General features: G+C 50.1%; 1 pseudogene; it reads left to right on the top strand.

Moving 5' to 3' along the window:
- The first annotated feature begins 9,659 nt into the window (after positions 1-9,659).
- On the top strand, positions 9,660-11,218 carry LOC127763721 (putative F-box protein At1g47790; annotated as a pseudogene).
- The last annotated feature ends 11,041 nt before the right edge of the window (positions 11,219-22,259 follow it).

The following is a 22,259-nucleotide window of genomic DNA, read 5'->3' on the forward strand; positions in this document are numbered from 1 at the left end:
CGTCCATGTCGAGGGTCTGCAGAGAGCTCTGAGTACCTCGTGGGGATCCCGAAGAGTCCGCGGCCGGATATATCTCGTGGTTGAACGGAGCCTGCGCTCAGCTTGAGGGCATTGGTCAACGCATCGATGAGGCCTTGAAGCAGGAGTGTCGTTGCTCAAGCTGGTATGCCGGAGGACACGTGTTGGCCTGTATACGAGATCACCGTCCGCAGCTGCACCTCGAGTTCCTCCGCGAAGGTTTTTCACGTTCTCGGAGGACTCCTACGGAGATAGATGGCCTGGCGAAGTCGATGGCGCCGCTGGCGGAGAAAGTTTTCCAGTTGATGGACTGGCGTTGGCCTTCCTGGTAGCCTTTGTACCCTGTGATAGACATCTTACGGAAAAGCGTAATATGGTTTTGGACTTGTGTGAAATTGTAAGAAGTATCTTATGAAATAGAAAAGAAATCTATCTTAATGAGTCCTTCTTACTCTGGATGTAGTGTGTAAGAGTGCCTCCTCAGTTCCCGACTTTGGCCAGTCGTTTGAGTTGTACACTCTCCCTAGCCCCCAGCCTTGTCGTCGGAGGATTCTTCTCGGAGGACAAGGCTCTTGGACTTTTGACCTGCCTCGGTTGAACAAGCACTGATCCTAACCCCTAGCCGCGAAGTTGGAAAGTTCATTTCCGATTACGCGACTTGGTTAATACGCACGGGGAGAACTCTTACACGACCAGGTCTGACATGGTCTTTCGTCTCTACAGAATCCGACAAGGCCTTATCGGTTCTGGGCGTCCCCAGCCGAAGATCCCTTAGGTTCCTTGGAGGCCTTGTCAGCATGGCGTAAAGGGACATGAGGATAGGTTTCAACGCTTGGTGTCATCTGGGTGAGGGATCATCAGGCAGGAACACTGTGATTGTAATATGCGCCTGAAAATAGGCTTTATTGATACTGTAAGGTGTCTTTCAGGTATGGGTGGTATTGACTCATACGTAGAATTTACGTAGTTGGTAAATGTTCCATGAGTTTGCCAACTCGCGGCCATCACCATCTGCAATTTTGAATGTGCCTGGCCGCAAGACTTGTGTGATCGTGTATGGTCCTTCCCATTTAGGTGAGAGCTTGTTTCGCCTTGCTTGGTTTTGAACCCTTCGGAGGACGTAGTCGCCGATCGAAAGTATGCGTGCTCGGATGCGCTTCTCGTGGTAACGGCGGAGGGCTTGTTGGTAGCCGGCTGCTCAGACGGCAACTCGTTCGTGATGTTCCTCGAGTAGATTCACATTGTCGTTTCGCTGCTCCTCCTGATCCTCGTCGGAATACTTCTGTGCTCGTGTACTCTGATGTCATAGCTCGCTGGGGAGCATGGCCTCGGAGCCGTACACGACGAAGAAGGGTGTTTCCTTGTTAGACGTTGTCGGTGTGGTGCGTATGGCCCATAGTACTAATGGGAGTTCTTCAACCCATTTCTTGTCGTGTGACATGAGCCTGTCGTAGACATGGGTCTTAATCCCTTGTAGTACTATGCCGTTTGCCCTCTCAACTTGTCCATTGCTTTGAGGATGAGAAACCGAAGCAAAGCATATTTTGACTCCCAGCCCGATGTAGTAATCCTGGAAATCGGTGCTGATGAACTGGGAGCCATTGTCGGTGATGATGCGATGCAGTAGTCCGTGTCTGCAAAATATCCCCTTGATGAACTTGATGGCGCTGTCGGCCTTGATTTCCCCCGTGGGTACCGCTTCGATCCATTTAGTGAATTTGTCGATCGCCACGAATAGGAACCTGTAGCCGCCTTGTCCTCGTGGGAATGGCCCGAGTATATCTAGCCCCCAGCACGAGAACGGCCAAGTAAGAGGGATGGTCTGGAGCGCTTGTGCAGGTAGCTTTGTGTGCTTGCTGTGGAATTGACAGGCTTCACACCGCTGGACCATGTCACATGCGTCTTTGAGGGTGGTTGGCCAGAAAAACCCTTGTCGAAAAGCTTTCCCGACCAATGTGCGACCGGCGGCATGTGACCCACAGATTCCTTCATGTATATCGAGGAGGAGGTGTCTGCCGTCGTCGGATGAGACGCATTTGAGAAGTACTCCGTTTGGCGCTTTCTTGTATAGATTGTTGCCGATCATGCAGTAGATTTTTGCTTTACGGGTTATTTTCTCGGCCTCTGCGTCGTCCTCGGGCAACTCTTCGCTGTTGATGAACTTGATCAGTGGGGTGCGCCAGTCATCTGTGGTCTCGATATCGGCGATGGCGTGTTCCGCCTCTGTGACCTCTGAGCTGATGTCAGGGGCGGCTGTGTTAATCTCGCCGATGGCCTCTTTCACTGATGGCTTTGTCAGGATGTCCAGAAAGGTGCCGGGCTCGAGTGGTTCTCGCCTGGACGCACGTCGTGCTAGGTCGTTTGGCTCGATGTTGTCCTTGCGGTATACGTGTCGGACCTCGATCCCATCGAACCTTTTCTCCAGCTTCCTGACCTCTGCGAGGTACTTGGATAACTCGGGGTTAGAGCATTTATAATCTTTGTGTACCTGGTTGGCGACTAGCTCGGAGTCCCCTTTCACGATCAGTCGTTTGATCCCAAGTTCAGCTGCTACTCTTATCCCGGCGAGTAGTCCTTCGTACTCGGCTGTGTTGTTGGTCGCCCTGAAGTTGAGGTGGATTGCGTGCTTGAATTGATCTCCAGAAGGAGATGTCAAGATGAATCCTGCCCCTACTCCTTGGCTATTGAGTGCACCATCGAACGCCATTGTCCACGTTTCGTTGTCGATCTGGTTGTCTGATTGGTTATCAGGCATAGTCCAGTCGGCTACAAAATCGGCGAGTACCTGGGATTTGATGGCTGTTCGTGGTACAAAGTGGACATCAAACTGACTTAGCTCGACTACCCATTTTGCAATGCGGCCGACAACGTCTTTATTTCTCACGACTTCACCGAGAGGGAAGGAGGAGACAACTGTGACTCTGTGGGCTTGAAAGTAGTGGCGTAGCTTTCTTGATGTCATGATTACCGCGTAGAGCAGCTTTTGGATCTGTGGATATCTGGTCTTTGCGTCATGGAGAGCTTCGCTGACATAGTAGACTAGTCGTTGGACTTTCTCTCTCTCGACAATAATGACAGTGCTGACGGAGTATGGTGTGGCGGCAATATAAAGGAATAATTCTTCATTAGGTTGGGGAGCGACGAGTACAGGGGGATTTGATAGGTACCGCTTGAGTGCAATAAATGCCTCTTCGGCTTCCTGTGTCCATACAAATTTATCTTGCTTCTTTAGCAGAGCGAAGAAGGGTTGGCACTAGAGAGTGGAACGGTCTTGATCGCACCGTCTGGTTTCGGCGTCTTGTTTGTCTTGCTCATTTAATTGGGTGGCTCAATTGTGGCGGGTGGACTTGGCGTTTGCTCGACCATGTCGAGGCTCCGCTTGTCGCATTGTACCGCCAGCTTTGTGTTCCCTTGAATAGTGATTGTTCCCTTCGGTCCCGGCATCTTGAGCACTTGATACGCGTAGTGAGATGCGGCCATGAACTTCGCAAGTGCAGTTCTCCCGATGATGGCGTTATATGCTGTATCGAATTCAGCGACATCAAAAGTGATCTGCTCTGTTCGGAAGTTGTTTGCTTGGCCGAAAGTCACAGGCAACGTAATTTTGCCCATTGGTTTGAACGAAGACTGGGGAGTAATTCCATGGAAGGGTTGATCGGTGGGCGTCAATTCGCTTCGTGGGATGCCCATGACGTCCAAGGTGCTGGCGAAGAGAAAGTTGATTGAGCTGCCACCGTCGATGAGAATCCGCATGACCTTGATGTTCCGAATAGTGGGTTCGACCACGATCGGATAGCGTCCCGGGATGACGGCAGTCTTGGGATGGTCTTCTTCCGAAAATTCTATCTTGTGTTCAGACCACTTCATCTTGGGTGCAGCCCCCTGCCATGTCGAGCAGACTTCTCGCTCTACTTTTTTATACTCTCGCTTTGAGGAGTACGCTGTGGAACCTCCGAAAATATGTGAGACGTGGAGGTCAGAGTCTGGATATGCTGAGTCCGATTCCTGAGCAGTCATCTCCGCATCCTTCTCGACCACGCGTACTTGCTTGCCTTGTTCCAATGTCCTGTGCTTCTCGAGCGATTTTTTGAAAACAAGGCAGTCTTCCAAAGAATGTCTGTTCGACTTGTGTATTGGACACCATGCTTTCCTCGCGTCGCTACCTTGTGTGTCTGGGCGTTTGGGAGGGTTAGCATATTCTGCTGCGAGAACTTCTGCTTGAGCTTTCCTTTTCGCATTCTTGCGATTTTTCTTCTTGCTTGACTCAGGTGTGTCCGTGGCTGGTTTCTTCTCGCCCCCGGTCTTTGGCTTGTTGTTCTTGTGTCTAAGCGCATCGTCAACGTGGGCGCATCGCTCAACAATCTCGAATAGTCACGGTCTCGGTCTTCGTTCGAGCGGCCTCCTCGTTCTTCATTGTCGTGACGTCGTGAAGAGACGTGATGCTAGGAACGGTTCTCGTTTTCCCGTGTGCAACGAGCCTCTCGGCGGCCGTTTAGGTGATCACGGAGATCGCTGGTGCCGCGAGGTGGAGGGCTAGCTCGATGGGGTGATTCCCGCTGTTCGGGGTTTTCACCGTTGATACCACCAGTTGATTTTTCGCCTCGGTGTTAGCGCGTGCTGATGTGCTTGTCCCGTTGATAGCCAATACCTCGCGTGGCGTACTTGTTGACGAGGAGTCGTAGTCCTCGAGTAGATGTAGGACTGACGGTTCGGGAGAACCGATGTCGATAACACCGACGAAACGATCTGGGGTCAGCGTCGTTCCTCGTTCTTTGTCTTCGCCTCTAAGGGTCTTGCCTGGCTGCTGGACCTTAGGAGATGACATATTTGTGACGCTGAGAAAAACTTTACAGCTTGAGAGGTCGTGATTCTTTGTCTTGTGAATAGGACAATAGACACCACGAGTTGGAGAAACACGCTGAATTCCACGCTCTTTGCATGCGCGAATCTCGGCGCGGGCGTTGAGGAAAATCCAGCAGGCTTGCAAAGTATGTTTCCTGGTTTTGTGGATAGGGCACCAGGACCCTGTCACTTCGGAAGTTATTCTTGTCGGCTTGTGTTTCTTGTCGGAACGACAAGGTTTGGCCGCATTAGAATCCTTCTCGAGCTCGGATATCGTCGATGTTCCGTTCTCCGCTTTGGCAGGAGGACCTTTCGACGTGGAGTCGTCTTGGGATATAGCCACTGCGTTCTCGTTTCTGGTCATCGATGGCCCAGCTGAGATCGGCATCGTAGTGTAATTTAGCATCGTTGAGGCAGGAAGCCCGTAGTTGAGGTTGGCGTTGACGCTGTTGTCGACGAGGCTGGATGACATAGTAGTAGAACCTTGAGCACCAAGTCCCCCTACCTGGCGCACCACTGTCGACGGGTGATACCCGTAGACCGGGTATAGAGGGTATTGGGGTACGTTGATGCAAGGGTCTATGTAGTACGACATCAAGCAAACAGAAGACGAAGATTATACTGGTTCAGGCCCCTTTACAGGTAATAGCCCTAATCCAGTTGGTATGGAATTATATGATGGGAATCACAGGTTACAAAGGGAACGATGAAACCGGCGAGATCATAATCGAGTTGATTCGACTAGACCTCCCAGTGATTTGGCTCTTGTAGGCTCCGACTTTGTAGGCTGTGGTGGTGGCGTTGGCTGTGAGATTCGATCCCGCAGGTCCTCCCAGGGGGTCCCTTTTATATCGCAGGCCAGGCGGTCTCCAAGCAGGACTCGAAGACGTCGAACCGCACACGATACGTTGACAACTCAGTCTTGTCCGAGTAGGTCTCTTTCCATCTGCCAATTCTGTGAAGGATTTCCTTAACACGTATAGAGAATGTCCCTATATGCGCGGGCATGCCATATCGATATGTGACGTATATCAAAGGGTAAAGGGTATACCTAACCTGTAACCCTGACAATATCTACTACTGTTCTCCATCTTATTTCCTTCCCATATACCCAATCAATTCTTAATTATATGCGTCTAGCCTGTTACACACTTAAGATGTGCTCAGCTGATATTTTTGCAACTGCGGCTACCGTAGTTAAGAATTGCTGCAACTACTTGTAGTCAATTTGTGATATAGCAGCCACAATAGCTGCAGCTTGTATGGCTACTGAAAAGAGCCTTACACAACACGAGTATATTACTAGTCCATAAAAAAAGCAATATGTTCGTACTTCCTAGGAATGCACTATCAAATTTCACCTCGCAAACAAACAAATTTAGAGCGCTTCTCTTGACGGTGAATGCTCGGTGGAATATAAGTTCATTTGAGGTCTCTTAACTTGTCAACGAATTCGATTTTCATTCTTCAACTGGAAAACCAGATACAATGGATCCCTCAACTTTTAAAACCGGTGCAAAATAAGTCCTAAGGCAGTTTTAGCTGATGTGATGTCTACATGGCTAATTTGACTCGGTCTTCATCTAATGTGGCATTGACATGACGCTTATGTGACAATTTAATTTGCAAAATAATAAAAACTATGGTCCCACATATCAGTTACACAAAAAATAATTTAAAAATACTAGGGCCCACGTGGGCCCCACATGTCATTCACGCCCCCTCTTCTTGTCCTACTCCCCATCTCCCCTCTCTTCGTTGCTCAGAGCGGGGCGGCTCTGGGCCTCGGGTGGAGTGGCGCACGGTGGACAATGGCAGAGAAGCGGCGTGCGGCGGCAGGCGGGAGACGATAGAGGAGGAGTGGCGACCGGAGCTGCATGACCTCGCGCCCCCCCTCCCCCCGCGCCGCCGATTCCTCCTGTTGCGTCGCCGCATCGATCTTCACGAGTTGGCGCTGGCAACGGCGAGTTCGCAGTCGCGGGACACGGACAGCGTGGCGCCGATGGGGCCCGGGACTCGAGCTCGAAGCTGCTGCCGCCGCTTCAGCGGGTTCTCCAACGTTGACGCCATCGATTCGTCCCAGTGCTGCAAGATCCTGGTTTGTACACAGCCCCCTCCCCCTGCCCCCAGTCGCCATTCCTCCCCCACCCATCCCTGCCGCCGTGGTCACCCAGGCGGTAGGCGAGCGTAGCCACTGGTGAGCGTTTCGTAGACTGCGGGCGGAGATAGAGAGGAGGAACATGTGGGTCCCACTATATTTTTTTGTGATTGACATGTGGGTCTCACATATTTTTCATTTTGCTTCTAGAGCCATGTCACCACCACGTAGGACGAGGACCAAGTCAGACTAGCCACGTAGGCGTCACGCCACGTCAGCTAAAACGCCATCTAAATCGCTGAGGGACCTCCTTTATACCAGTTTTGACTGTTGAGGGACCCGTTGTGTCTAATTTTGGACCAAGGATGAAAATTGAACTCGGTGTAAAGTTAAGGGACCTCAAATGAACTTGTTAAAAAAAAGAGACAAAAACAGGAAAGGATTGTTGGGCTGAAAATTGGAGACGACTACGCGTCGGTCGGCCGACGGGGAGGGGGGAAAATCGGATGATGACGTCAGCATGACACATACGTGCAAAACCATTTTAAACTATTTTTTCTCTTAAATTATTTATCCAAATCATGATCCGATTGCACCATTAAATTTGTTGCAATTAAATCTTCAAAATAAGACCACACATGCATATATTCCGACGGAAATTTGTTTAGCTTATTATTGAATTATTTTAAAATGTTACACGATGTTCCACCAAATATATCGGAATTATTTCATAGTAGATCAAAAATGTTTCAATCGTTTAAATTAGGTGTTGTTTCACCTTATATAAAAATAATGTTTTAGCAAATAGCGAAAGAATGTTTCAGTTCACTACAACATTTGATCCATACATAGTGAAACATTATAAGTACACTGGTGAAACATTTTTGGTGGAACAAAAAATGAAACGAATTCCCTTAATAGAGGGTTTCCAAAATATGTGGGTGATTTATTGCAAAAGAATATTTCAATTCACTGCAACATTAGATATATACATAGTAAAACATTGTGAGTACACTAGGTAAAATATTTTTTGTGGAACAAAAAATGAAACAAATTCCCTTAATAGAGGGTGCTGTCTATACATCTTGTGACAGAAAATCCCACCTCCTATCATTCGAATTTTGGACCATTGGATATGCTTCAAGATCCGTGTAGACCCTTTTAACCCTAACTCCTCTCCTCCTCCCCCCGATATAGATCGCATGCCGCCACCACTCCTCCGTCCTCGCGCGATCCCCCACCGCCACCGCCCCACCGCCGCCCGCCTCACCGGGTTGCCGGAAGGGGTCAACAGCGCCGGCGAGACCCTCCCCCCTCCCCCCGGCGATACCCCTCCCCCTCCCCCTACCCCCTCTCCCCCTTCCCTCCTCTCCTCGAGGTGGCGACGGCGAGGTGCCCCCGCCCCGCCGTCTTCCCCGTCTCCGGCCGCTCCCCGCCGTTGGATCTGCCACCACCGGCCGCCACCTCCTAATCTCACGCTTGCTTTGCCCCCACTGCCGACGCCGGCCCACCGCCCTCCTCCATCCCCGTGGCTTCGGCGATGCCGCCGCCGCCTCGCCGCCCGCCGGAGTCCACCGCCCACCGCCGGTCCTCCGTCGCCCACGGCCATCCCTCTAAGCCCCGAGGAAACCCTCCTCTTCCCCCTCACCCAACCCCCCTCCTACCCTCACCCCAACCCCAAACCCTAACCCGCCGGAGTTGGGGTGTCGCCGGCGCCGGAGAAGAAGGGGAGCTCGCCGGAGTTGGAGGAGAGAAGCCGATGCACGAACCTTGGCATGGATCCAATGGTTCAAAATCTGTAAGATTTCTTCCCCAAATTTCATTCGAATGACATATAGCAATCCCGTTCCAAAATATGTGGGTGATTTGTTTCAATGGAGTATGTGGTGGAGACACTTGGCAGGTGGAGGCAGGGACACGTGGGTGGGGCCAAGGGGGCGTGCGTCGTGGGGGGAGGGAGCGCTCGATTTTTGCTCCCTCCCCCTATAGATGGCCATATGGCCCGAGGCCCACGGCCTGGCCCGAAGCTCGCAATTTTGGCCCGGTCCAAGCATGGCATGACCCGACTGGGGTCGTGCTCGTGCCGGCCTGGCCTGACAGCCGCGCCATGTCTGGGCTACACCCTCAGCATGGTGGGCTGGCCCGGCACGGCCCGATCAAATAAAAAAATATAGGGACGCAAAATAGACTTATATAATTGTATAAGGCAAGGCCCAAGACAAGAGGCATACAAAATAGACTTATTTTCCAGCCATTCAAACACAGCCGCAGAGTTGAGGGACCAAAAATATACTTTTTCTACGAGCAAGCACAATAGGCCTTTGTGTCTTCGGGCCAGCCTGGCATGGCCCGAGTAGTATTGGGCCGTGCCTGGGCCGTGTATGCTGCCTGTGAGCTGGCACGGCACGGCCCGTGCCGTGCCAGCCCGACAAACCTCAGCCTAGGCACGGCCAGGCTTGGGCCGTGCCGTGCCGGGCGGCCCAGATGACCATCTATACCTCCCCCGAGCAACCGACGGGGAGGATATATATTCTCTAAAAACGGCAAAGCTGGCTGATAGTGATCGCTGATCGGCGATTGCCAATTAATCGAAGGAATACCGTGCCCGTGCGAACTGACTCCGGCTCGGACTAGAGTTTTGTTGCGTGTCCCATTCAAATTCGGACTCATCCTTGCTCCTTGGGTACTCATTTAACTGGAGGGCACCGATCTCCTGGATCTGCTGTACACTTCACCAGAATCGATCAAACAAAACAAACAGGAGTGAGTTGAGTAATCATTAACCAACCAAGGAGGCAAGGAGGGAGGAAGACATGGATGGCACGAGGAGCGCCAAGAGGATGAAGCGTTTCTCGGGGGCTTGCCCTTGTCCACTGCCCGACGACATCGTCGACGAGATCCTCTCCCACCTGCCCGTCAAATCGCTCCTCCGTTTCCGATGCGTCTCGCGGCGGTTCCACGCCACCATCACCTCGTCACACCTGTTCCAGGAAGCCCATTTCCTCCAGCGAAAGCAGCGGAACAAACACCCACCACGGCTGTTCATCAGGCCGCCGTTCGGTCCTCGACAACCTTTCTTCGCCTGGCAATGGCAGTGGCAGCATCTGATCCCCAGGCCCCCGGTAGAGGAGATCATGACCGCTAGACATCTGCCACATGGCACGATCTTTCCGCTCGCCAGCAAGTCCTGCCATGGCCTCGTCCTCCTCAAGATCACCGGCCACCACACGCACTACCTCTGGAACCCTTCCACCCGCCACATCCTGCGTCTCCCGGGCACGGACAACACACCGCCGCCGGCGACCTACGGCTTGGGCTACTGCTCGGCCACGCGGCGGCACAAGGTGGTGCGCGTGGTGGGTTGCCGCTGCTGCTCGCCGGCGACCGTCGTCTGGGAGGTCTTGGCTCTCGACGGCGACGAGCCGTCGCCGTCGAGCAGCTGGAGGCCGCCCGCCGCCGCGTCCACGACGCCGCCGCCGCGGCATTGGCATTACCCCGCGAGAGAATTGGCGACGAGGAGCCGCGCTCTGCAACGGCGGCGACCTGCACTTCCTCCGAGGAGACGGCGACATCGTCACATTCAACGTGACCGACGAATCTTTCGGCGTGTCGTCGTTGAAGCCTCCTCCTGAGCTGCAATCTCGCGACGACTTTGAGCTGACAGAGTTGGATGGCTGTCTGTGTGTGTATACTTTCACAGATGTAAAGTTGCAGCTCGTGGACGAGGAGCCGGAGAGTCCTACGTGCGAAATATGGGTGACGAGAGAAGCTGCAGCTGGAAGCTGGGAGAAGCTGTGTTCCATCGAATGGGTGAGCGTGTTGCCGCCTGACCATTCGTGTCTAAGGTGGTATTGGATCGCCCCGATTCATATGTTTAGTGATGGCAACAACGAAGAAAAGAAGAAGAAAAAGATCATGTTTGCCACAGGTACAGGCCATGTGTTGGTCTTCGACCCTAGCGTCGGGACCCTGGAGATCATCTTCTCGCCGGAGGACGAAGCCGTCGGTGAATATCACGATTACAGCAATAACGAAGTCCCTACTTTGGGTTTGTTTGAGGAGAGCCTCGCGTTGGTGGGCAACACAAGTGAAAACATCGTCTTCTCGCAACCATAGGTGCAAGTTGATCTGGCCGGGCTTGTTGTTCCAACATCCCTTGCTTATTTGGTTAAAAGAAAATGAAATCAATTGCCTCACCTGCCATTGATAGTCAATCTCCAGTATGTTATCAGTTTTATTCGTAGATCTAATTTAGATTTGCATTTTTTATATCATCATAATCTATTTTTATCTAATTTTATAAAATATTTATGCATCTATCTAAGTCACATGCAGACACTCAAAACACAATTGCATACTTTCTGCTGCCAATAATGGATCGGAATACCCAGATAACGGAATGGGAAGTTGCCGACCTGGCAGCCAAAGAGCTGGTTGTATTGATCACCATAATCAAGTGCTTCACCAAAACAATACAGTTCACTTTTATGAAAATTGATCTTAAGACCCGACAACTGTTCGAAAGCTAGAAGCACTGACTTCATGTTCTGAGCAGAAATTGAGTAGCTGGAAAGGAAAACTTCTTTCGTTGGGAAAACGACTTACTTTGATTAACTCAGTACTTAGCAGTTTCCCAATGTATATGATGTCATTCCTTACAATTCCTAGTGGGGTACTTAAAAAACTTGACTACCTTCAATCTAGGTTTTATTAGCAAGAGGATGGACATCAGAAGAAATACCGGCTTGCTAAGTGGGACATTATTTGTCATCCCAAAGAACAAGGGGGGCTAGGAATTCATGACCTCGAGATAAAGAATAAAGCGTTAATTAGTAAGTGGTTATACAAACTACTTACCACCGATGGAATATGGCAACAACTGCCACGCAATAAATATTTGGGATCACAACCTTTATCTCAAGCCTATTGGAAAGCGGGGGATTCACATTTTTGGGCTAGTCTTATGAAGGTCAAATAGGACTTTATCCGTTTTGGATCCTTCAAGATTAGGGACGGCTCCCAAGTTAGGTTCTGGGAAGACAAATGGTTGGGTAATGCCTCGTTAAGAGAACAGTATCCTTGTCTCTATAACATTGTTAGGCATAAACAGTTGACTATCGCACAGATTTTCCAAACCAATCCTCCGTGCTTTTCATGGCGACGGGATTTAATTGGTGCAAAACTAGCTGCTTGGCATAACTTATTGCCTCGCATAGCTGATTTGGTTCTGGTATAGGAGCAAGATGAGTTTCACTGGAACCTCACCCCGAATGGGGTCTTCTCAGTCAAATCTCATTATCTAGCTCTAACACATACCGGGGTCCGAATATTAAGAACGGATTTGGAAGGTGAAAGTACCCCTAAAAGTTAAAATCTTCCTTTGTTATTTACATCGGGGCGTAATTCTCACCAAGGACAACCTTGCTAAGAGAAATTGGAAAGGCAGCAAGACATGTTGTTTCTATCACAAGGATGAAACTATCCAACATTTATTCTTTCAGTGCCGCTTATCTCGCTTGGTGTGGTCTGTAATTCATTTGGCTTCTAATCTGAAACCTCCTCGCAATGTTGGTCATATGTTTGGGAGTTGGTTATCATGTGTCTCCAAAGAAATGATGAATCTGCTTTTGATGGGTACAACAGCTCTGTGTTGGTCCATTTGGCTTAGCAGGCTCGCGTTGATGGCAAAATTTCGTAATGAATCAGTTCAAACTTATGTGAAGTTTTGTTTTTAATCATGTGTTTGGTACTATAGTGGTACGCAAGGTCAATTGTCTGTGACTCTCTAGTTGCGGAGCGTATGCATGTTTGGTGTACGCAAATTTGAAATATGTAAATTTTTTTGTGGTTTTGATTGAGCCATGGATGGGACGAACATGTACAGACAGTACCGTCACGATCGGTCGATCGCTCGTCGTGCTACGCGTCACGTTTGGAGCTGCGTGTGCCCATCTGTCGTGGTCGGTGTACTGTGGTACGTTTCACGGCAATCATGGGGGAACGAGTTCAAAACATACAGCGACATACCAACATCTAATCTACGTGTGTTTGCTCGTTCCTTCTCTGTCTCTCCCTCTCAGACTTTTGTATCGTTTCTCCCAAAGCACAAAAGCAAAAGATGAACAGAAATACTGGAGGTAGAAGATCGATGATGACGGGGATCAATGGACTGTTGCACAGGTCGATCGATCACCTACAAAATGACGTGTCCATTTTCTAAAAGGAAAATAAAGAGAGAAAATGACGTGTAGATTTTTGTCATTTTGGAGTCTCTCGCATATGCTCGTTTTTCGTACTTCCCTTGCTCAGACGACGCATCAACCTTTGCAAATGTGCAGGACTTCAGACAGAACCGATCGAAAGCGTTAATTAGTGGTCAGCTAGTCAGTTATCACCAACGTGGAGAGGACGTAGCGGATAAACATAGCCACTTTAGCTAGCTAACATGACCACATCACGCATTATTTTCTTTTTAGACTTGATGTACTAATCAATTACTCCATCCATCCTAAAATATAAAGATTTTGAAGGGATGTAATATATCATATATCCTCCAAAATCACTTATATTATGGAATAGAGAATATATTAGTGATCAGTCAAATAGTACAAAATAGTACAGCATGTACTTCCTCCGTTTAGTAATATTATAAGTCGTTTAATTTTTTTTTTTAGTCACAATTAATTTAACCAACTTTATATAAAAATTAGAAGCATCTATGGACCAAATTAGTTTCGAATATATTTTGATACAATATTTGTTTTGAATTGAAAATGTTACTGTATTTAACTACAAACTTGATCAACTTAGAAAAAATATATATAACAATTATAATATGAAACGGAGTACCAATTAAGTCACATTTTGAAGCAGCATGCACAGATGTAGGAGTTACGACTATACGATTAATCTACGCAACATCCGTGGCGTGTTGGATTTGCAAGGAGTACAAAGACGGGCGAGAGCCGTGATCGTCTGGACGTCCACTACAAATAGGCACTCCAGCTAGATTCGGATCGGAGATCGAGTCGATCGGACTCGGAGTACATCACGCGCAATCCGGGCACTCTACGTAGTGCACATGAACGAATTGAAAGAGAAACGTACTGAAGAAAAAGTCACGTACTGAAGAAAAAAAGTCGATGCTGTAATGACTACTCCCTCCATCCAAAATAAGTGTAATTATATGTTCAACGTTTAACCATTCGTCTTATTAAGAAAATATAATTAGTATTTTTTAAATACGGTTAAATGTCGGTTAAGTTTATCTTGAGATAGAGGTATTAAGAAAAAGTTGACGCAGAGAGAGCGTGTACATTTTGGAGTTAGGTACCGATCGATCGGGATCGTGACAACAACCTATCCGCAGCGTACAAAAATGAGGGAAAACGACGACGGCCGAAAGCCACTCTCGTACGTGTTTCTTGCCCACACGACTACGGCAGCGAGCGAGACTGCGTTACAGCGCGTGTGAGGCACGAGTAGGAGGAGCCGAGGAGGGAGAAGCACGTATGTGTAGCCAGCCAGTTAGCCACGTACAGCTACCGCTATATATAAACTTGCCTGTGTTGCGCAATATGATAATGGGGCATTTGTAAATTTACCACCTGTTTTTCAATATTGTAAGGATATCACTTGAATAATAATTCTAGTAGCATTTTTGTAATTTTCTAATGGCAGTTTTGCAATAACGATTGAAATTAGTGGTAAATTTACAATTACCCCAATAATTGTTTTGCCAACAAAATTCAGTTGGTAGAGCTTGGTCATCGTGTAGCTAGATATTATCTTCGTCTCAAAATAAGTTTATTTTTTATCAATATTTATCTACTTCTAATACAATTATTCTGGATAATACTTGGTACTAAAGGCCCAGCATTAGATAAAAAAATCGGACATCACAAACTACCCATCGCTACAACTTGCTCTTTCTCTGTGTACCTCATCCATATAGCGATTTTCAAAACAACTTTTCTTTAAAATTACTTATCAAATCCATAATCCGATTATATTATTGTATTTGTTATAATTAATTTTGTAAACAAGATGTCGCATAATTATATTTTGATGAAAGAAAAAAATATATGTTTTAAACCGTTAAAACTACGAGTCGCCTACAAATCAGGCGCCCGATTTTTTCAAAAATCGATTTTTTTTTCAAAAATCAAACGCTGTTTCACCAAGTAGATTGAACATGTTTCACTAAATAAATCGAAATTTTTTCAGACTTTTAAAAAGCTAAAGCACAACCAAATCACCTAATAAAATATTTTGCTACAACGTATGAAACAACTGTTTAAAAAAACGAGTGCTTTTTCACCCTATATGAAAACAATGTTTCAGCAAATAGCGAAAGAATATTTCAATTCACTGCATCATTTGATCCATATATAGTGAAATATTATAAGTACACTGGATGAAACATTATTAGTGGAACAAAAAATAAAACAGATTCTCTTAATATGGCATTTCCGTAATATGTGGAGGATTTGTTGGAATGGGATGTGAGTAGTAGGACGCGTAGAAGGCAGGCGAAGGCGCGCGTGGTAGGCGCGCGATTTTTCTGTCACGCGTCGGACCTCCAATCCTCGGCGTTTTCCTTAAAACTAAATGTTTTACACGTGCACGGACACGATATCGGCTGCACGCCTGCACCAATGGTCCTGCCTCGCGCGCAATCGCGCCAGGCATGCATAATCCTGGCGTGAGGCGTACGTAGCGCGCATTCGCGCCGGGTTATTTTCCTCGTGGCTCACCGGGGCTTAATTTGCTGCGACGTGATAAGTCACCAGCCAAACTATTTTACGAGATAGTAAATCACAAAGTCAATTGCTCAGGCTTGAGATATGTGTATCGTCGATCAGCACCTTATACTAGTACTCCATTCGTTCGCACTGTACTGTACTCCGTAATATATGATATCCAACCAAAATCTCTTATATTTTACGGCGAAGAAAGCAGTAATTAAAGGAAGCACGTAATTAAAGTATCAACAGATTTATTACATATATAGAGCTTGAATGGCTGCAAGACTGCAACTCTGCTTGCTCAGCACATACACCGGACGAGGTCGTCCGATGTTGAAGCGACTTTGCTGAATTGCTTGCTGGTTGCTGCTATACTCTGCTTTATAGAAAGTGAGTTGAAATAAGGAGTATCAACCCATTGCATTAGGCAACTAAATCGGAGCCGTATAAGTATTTATGGACAACATTTCTTCAAAAAAATTAACATATATACAGATATAGTATAATTATAGTGTACCTATATTTTCACTTAATAAACTTTGGCCGGCGTTTGCCGGCCTAGAAAAAAAATAGTGTACTTACATTATCACGCTATTACGTCCCTGGACGAAATCCTCTCACTACTACGCACACTAAATTTTTCCCGCCCCACTTACATGAATCTTCAAGCAAATCTACCGGTTCAAACTTTTCACGAAGTAGTTACACTGCAATTATAATGTACTTAGATTTGACAAAAAAATTTAGAGAAAAATTATCGATAAATCTATAGCAAAAGTCGGAAAGTTATTGCTTCAACAACTTTCAGAATAGGAAAAAGTATATTTAGACTCCCTTAACTATCGCCCGAGTATGATTCATAACCTCCAACCACAAAACCGGGTGCAAACAATGTGCCTCGGTGATTTTGGAGGTGGTTTTAGCTGACGTGGCGCCCACGTGGCAGTCTTCACCGAGTCTTTGTCCTACGTGGCGCTTACATGGCATTAGAATAAAAACAAAAATAAAAAATATGTGGGACCCATATGTCATACACACAAAAAGTGGGACCCACTAACCCATGTGGGACCCACATGTCATTCTCCCTCTTCTCCCTTATCTCTCTCTCCCTCAGGAGCGGCGGCGGTGGTAGTGGCCGATGGGGACGAGGCGGAGGGGAGCAGCGGCGGCGGGAGCAGCGGCGGCGGGAGCAGCGGCGGCGGCGGTCGAGAGCGGTGGCGGTGGGGACGGCGGCTGGATAGCGCGGTAGCGGGGGCGGCACGAAGCAGCGGCGGCGATGGTCGGGACGCAGCGGTGGGGACAAGGAGAAGGGGAGTGTGTCACGCCCCGAACTAGTCCCGAGCGGAACTAGCCCGTGACGCTCCAAATTAACCTGTTAGTCGATACCAGTCCCAGGAAACAGTGCTGGTATCACAGGAAGACAGAATATCACAGCAACAGAGGTCTCTTTATTATAGAGTAGGAGTACAGTCATGTTGGGCTGTGGACAGATCCCGAGCTCACAACTGCATTACAAAAGGGAAACGGAAGCCAAGACTTGGACCAAACATCACAGGCGCGACTTGGGAACTAGGCCGAAACCCTAAAACTCGTCGTAGCCGGCTTGCTCCTGGAGGAACTCCTCGTCAGCGGGATCCGCTTCATCTTCTTCAGCAACTGGGGGGGATTATTTATATAGAGCAAGGGTGAGTACGGGAGTACTCAGCAAGCCATGGGAAATAAGTGTTTAATGCAGGCTTCAAGGAAAGGCTGTTGTTTTTGCAATTGATTTTATTTTGAACTCCTTTCTGAAACGACTAAGTGGGTGCTTCTCAAACGACACGGATGAGGCAGTGCGTCTCGTCCGGTCGGAGTATGTGCAATGTATCAGTCTTTTGAATTGATCAAGATTGGCTCCCGGCCAACAGCTTTCAAACGGCCACCCAGGCCTGGCTGATCCCATCAGCCGCAGATTTTCCAAACATCAGACCCATTCCACAACAGCAAATTTCACAAGGCAGTAGTCAAACAAAACTACGCTAGGAATCACCTCACATCCGCCCATGACCGTGGGCACGGCTGTTCGAACAGTTCAATAACCTCTGCAGAGGGGGTACACTTTACCCACACGACATTACTAACCCGGATCATCCAGCCCGTGCAGAACGGCCACGACTAGAGACCTTAAGGCGTTCATGACAAGGCATTTCGAAAGCTGACACAGGTTCACCATATGCCAACGAGAGGGGTCCCAGACCAACACCAGATTAGGTCCCAGACCATACTGTGCCAGGAAGCCCAGGGGTCCTCCCCGACACCACCTCGGCGAATCCACATGTCTCTTGGCATCAAGGCTCCCCCGATTAGCTAATTACTCAGCCAGGGGTGTCCCATTCCACCCATGTGGTCGTACTTGTCTTATGTTCGGATGAAATTCCAAGGAAACGGTCCTTAAGTGCAAGAGCGGGAAACCGTACACCCGGTACGTTCCCCGGTCCGTGATTTGGAAAATCATTTAGTTCGCAAGCACCGACCCAGGTGTCGGGTTTTCCAAGTCTTTTGTAAAACCCCAAGTTTTACCCATCATTGGATATTTTAAATTTGAGGGGAGGTGTTCCAATGCCCGTGCCTGAAGGCACATGCATCGAAGCACAATAGTCGACAAAGGAGGTTTAAGTGTTCAATAAATCAAGGAGGGTAATTGCAGCAATTAGGGTTGGGGGCCGGCAGGCTATCTCGCGAGCCGCGGCCGAATTACTTGTGTAAATCCTATTCATGCAAAATTTGCGGAAAGAAATACTTAGATTTAAATTATAGGTGCAAGATGATCAAAGGTGACTTGCCTTGCTCGAGATCTGGAGCTTGATCCTCGAAATCCTCACACTGCGGGTCTTCGGGCTCCGAAACTACACGCGAAATGGAACAACTCAACAAACGGCGAAAATAAAGCCCTATTATTGACCTCTAAGCGTGCCATTGGATAGATCTCGAGATTTGAGGAATTTTGGAAGCTGAACGGAGTCAAACGGACTTACGGTTGGGAAGATATTGAATTTCTAAGATTATTGGATTTTTTGTCTAAAGGAAAAGGATTTATTTAAATCCTTTTTGAAAAATAAGAGAAAAGAAAAGAAGGAGGGAGGGAAATTAGACTTCCCTCGGGCAGCTAGGGCGCGGCCTGAGAGAAAGGGGCGGCTCGGCCGAGCTTAATGGGCTGGCCGGCCCAAGAGGGCGGCCCAAGGCGCGTGCGCGGGCGGGGAGGGGAGAGAGAGCCGGTGGGCCGGGTCCATCCCGCGTGGTCCCGGGTGGGACCCGCTTGTCAGCGACTCGGCTCACCGTGAGCGAGGTGCACGCGGGGCGTGCTAGGGTTTGGAGAGAGAGGCGCGGCGCATGCGCACGGTTCGCGGAGGACGTGGTGCGACGGGCCGCGCAGCCTCACGGCTCGCGGTGGACCGCACGCACGGGGAGGGAAACGGAGGGAGCGGCTGGCTGGGTCAGCCGATCCGGTCGCGGCCGAGGTGGCACCGACTGAGGTGGCACCGACGTGGCGCCTACGTGGCTGCCACGCGGACCGGCGGGAGGTAGACGACGATGGCGGCCGGAACGGACGGCGGACGGCGGTGGCGATCGGCGGAGCGAACCACGGCGATACAGGTGAAAGCGAGCACACCGGGAGGTTGCACGGGACGAGGGGAGACGAGCCAATGGCTCGGATTCGCCGGGGGATGCTCGACGGCGGCGGATTGCGGCGGCGGCAACCGGCGGCAGGAGAAGGGGGAAACGGCGATGAGGTAACGAAGGGCCGATTCCCGGCGATGAGAGCATCTACGCGGCTACGGGAACCCATTGCTAGCGTCGGATTGGGCGGAAACGCATCGAGGGAGGCCAGCGACAAGAGGCGCTTCCGAGCTCGGGCGGCGATGGCGGCGAGCACACGGCGAGCAACGGCAGCAGTCGGGGCGGCGCCGGCTAGCTACGGGGAGGCTACGCATGCTACTACCGAAAACTAAGGGGGGGAGATGGAACGAGGAGGGAGAACGGAGAGCGACACTACCGCGACGAGGTGGGGCGCTGTGACGAGAGGCCGACGGCACGGGAGTGATCTCTCCGGCCTCGGGCCGAGGAAGAGGAAGAAGACGAGCGCCCGGAGTCCCCTTCCGCGTCCTAGCGCGCACCGGCTCCTCCGGCACACGCGACGGCGGCGGTCGGCGAGAGAGACAGCAATGGCGCGGGCGAGAAACGGGGAAGGTTGGGAGGGGAAAGAGGAAGGGAGGCGCTTGGGTTTATAGGGCGGCGATGTCGGTTCGGAAACCGACCTTGGGAGGTCAAGGGAGCGAGCTGGCGCTCGGCGCTCGCGGCCAAAACGGCGACAGGAGGGGGGAGGATGACGCCGGCGGGAGGGAAAAGGGAAAAAAAGGGGGAGGGAAAGGGGGCTTGCCTCCTTGCCACTTCGGGAAAAGGAGGAGGGAGAGAAGGCGACGCGGCAGAGGGGGCGGAGGGCTCTGCCTCCGTCCCTTGGAGGCACGCGCGGGGAGTGGAGGGGCCGAGTCGATGATGACGGCGATGACGGCGGACCGATTTTGGAGTGGAGCGGCGACTCGGCGGCAGACGCGGGGCAGGCGCGGCAGACGCGGCAGAGGCTGACGGCGGCGGCGACCAGGCGGTCGGCCACCACGGTGCGCGCGCGCGCGGGAAGCAACGGGCGGCGCGGCGATTTGGGCGGCGTCGGCGGGAGACGGCAGCGAGGGCGGGGGCGCTCGACTCGGCGCGGCTCACGCGCACGCGTGCGCAGCGCACGGGTAGAGCGGGGAGAGGGAGAGAGAGAGAGAGAAAGAGAGAGAGAGAGAGAGAGAGCCGGGGAGGGAGGGGGAGATGGGCCGAGAGGGATTCGGCCCATCGAACCCTAGGGAGGCGAATTAGACTTTTGCGGAGGGATTTGATTTGGGAAGGATTTGGATTCGGGATTGAACTTGACGATGGATTGGGGATTTGAGATCTGAGATGACACGGACACTAGACAACAAGCAAGGAAACGGATTTCGCAATTAGGGTTTTTAAGAGATAATTTTCCCGCTAGGCGCCACGACGGAACGGGCGCTACAGAGTGGAGCGGCGGCGGTGGCGCAAGCACGAGCACGACGGTGGACCGGTGGTGGCGCAAGCACGAGCTCCTCCTCGAAGGATGCCGTGCCCGTGCTCCTCCTCTTCCACTCTCCTCCGCCGCATTCTCCTCGCAGACCACATGTTCCGCCTTCTCCTCCTCTGACCGCCGCCGCTGTCGCCGCCGCTCCACACCGCCTCGTCCCCATCACCGCTCCTCACCGCCACAGCCACCGCCGCTCCCCGACCTCCGCCGCCGCCGCACCCATCGCCATCGCTCCCCACTGCCACAGCTGCCGCCGCTCCCCGACCTCCGCCTCGACCCCACCGCAATCGCCGCCGCTCGCCACCGCCACCACCGCCACCACTCCTCTCCGCCTTGTCCCCACCACCACAGCCGCCGGCCCGCCGCCGCTCCCGAGAACTATAAGAGAGAGAGAGAGATAAGGGAGAGAGAGAGGGGAGGAAGAAGGGAAGGAGAGAGAGGATAACATGTGGGTCCCACAATACTTTTTTTTGTGTAAATGACGTATGGTCCCACATATATTTTTATTTTTGTTTTTATTCTAATGTCACGTAAGCGCCACGTAGGACAAAGACTCGGTCAAAACCGCCACGTAGGCGCCACGTCAGCCGAAACCACCTCCAAAACCATCGAGGAACATTGTTTGCACTGGTTTTGATAGATGGAGGAGTCGATATACCCGGTTTTTTGGTTGGAGGATATGAATCATACTCGGACGATAGTTGAGGGAGTCAAAGTATACTTTTTCCTTCAGAATATAATCTATAGCACAAGAGTGGAAGACCCATCGAAACTGTGCCATGGCCTGCTTGCAGCTCCCCAACACGCCACGCCGATCAACGAAATCGGCCCAGCACACGCCAAGCTCAAGCAGGCCAGAAAAGCTGGAAATATGTCATTTTCCCAGCCCACCGCCCGCAAGTCGCGAATGAGCCCATGATGAGGAGGACGTCAGCACGACCAACGACGGCGGCCCAATTTCGCACTGGATTTATGCGAGTTCCTTTATTGAATTTTTTTTCATTTTTAAATTTTTTATTTTCTAATATTTACAGAAATATTATACCATCCAAAATATTTACAGAAATTGCCCCTGCCACCCAAGTGAAGGGCGGCAAGGTATGCGCATTTTGCACTGAGATCTCTTGCCGCCCTCTGCAAGGGCTGCAAGGGGCAAATGCAATTTTCGCCCTACCAAAAATGTATTTTTTTAGTTTTTTTTTCATCTTGTCTGTCCCTCAAGTCATCTTGCTGCCCTTCCCGAAGGCAGCAGGGTCTACTTCTGTAAATATTTTAGCCGGTACAATATTTTTGTAAATATTAAAAAATAAAAATTTAAAAATAAAAAAAAATATTCCTTTATGCGAAGGAGCGAATCGGCACCTGGTTGGGAACTTCAGATGGTAGCGATCTTGATTTTTCATGTATGTTTTGTTTACTTTATAGTCAA

The sequence above is a fragment of the Oryza glaberrima genome, chromosome 2 (genome assembly GCF_000147395.1).
Source record: "Oryza glaberrima chromosome 2, OglaRS2, whole genome shotgun sequence".
NCBI lineage: Eukaryota > Viridiplantae > Streptophyta > Magnoliopsida > Poales > Poaceae > Oryza > Oryza glaberrima.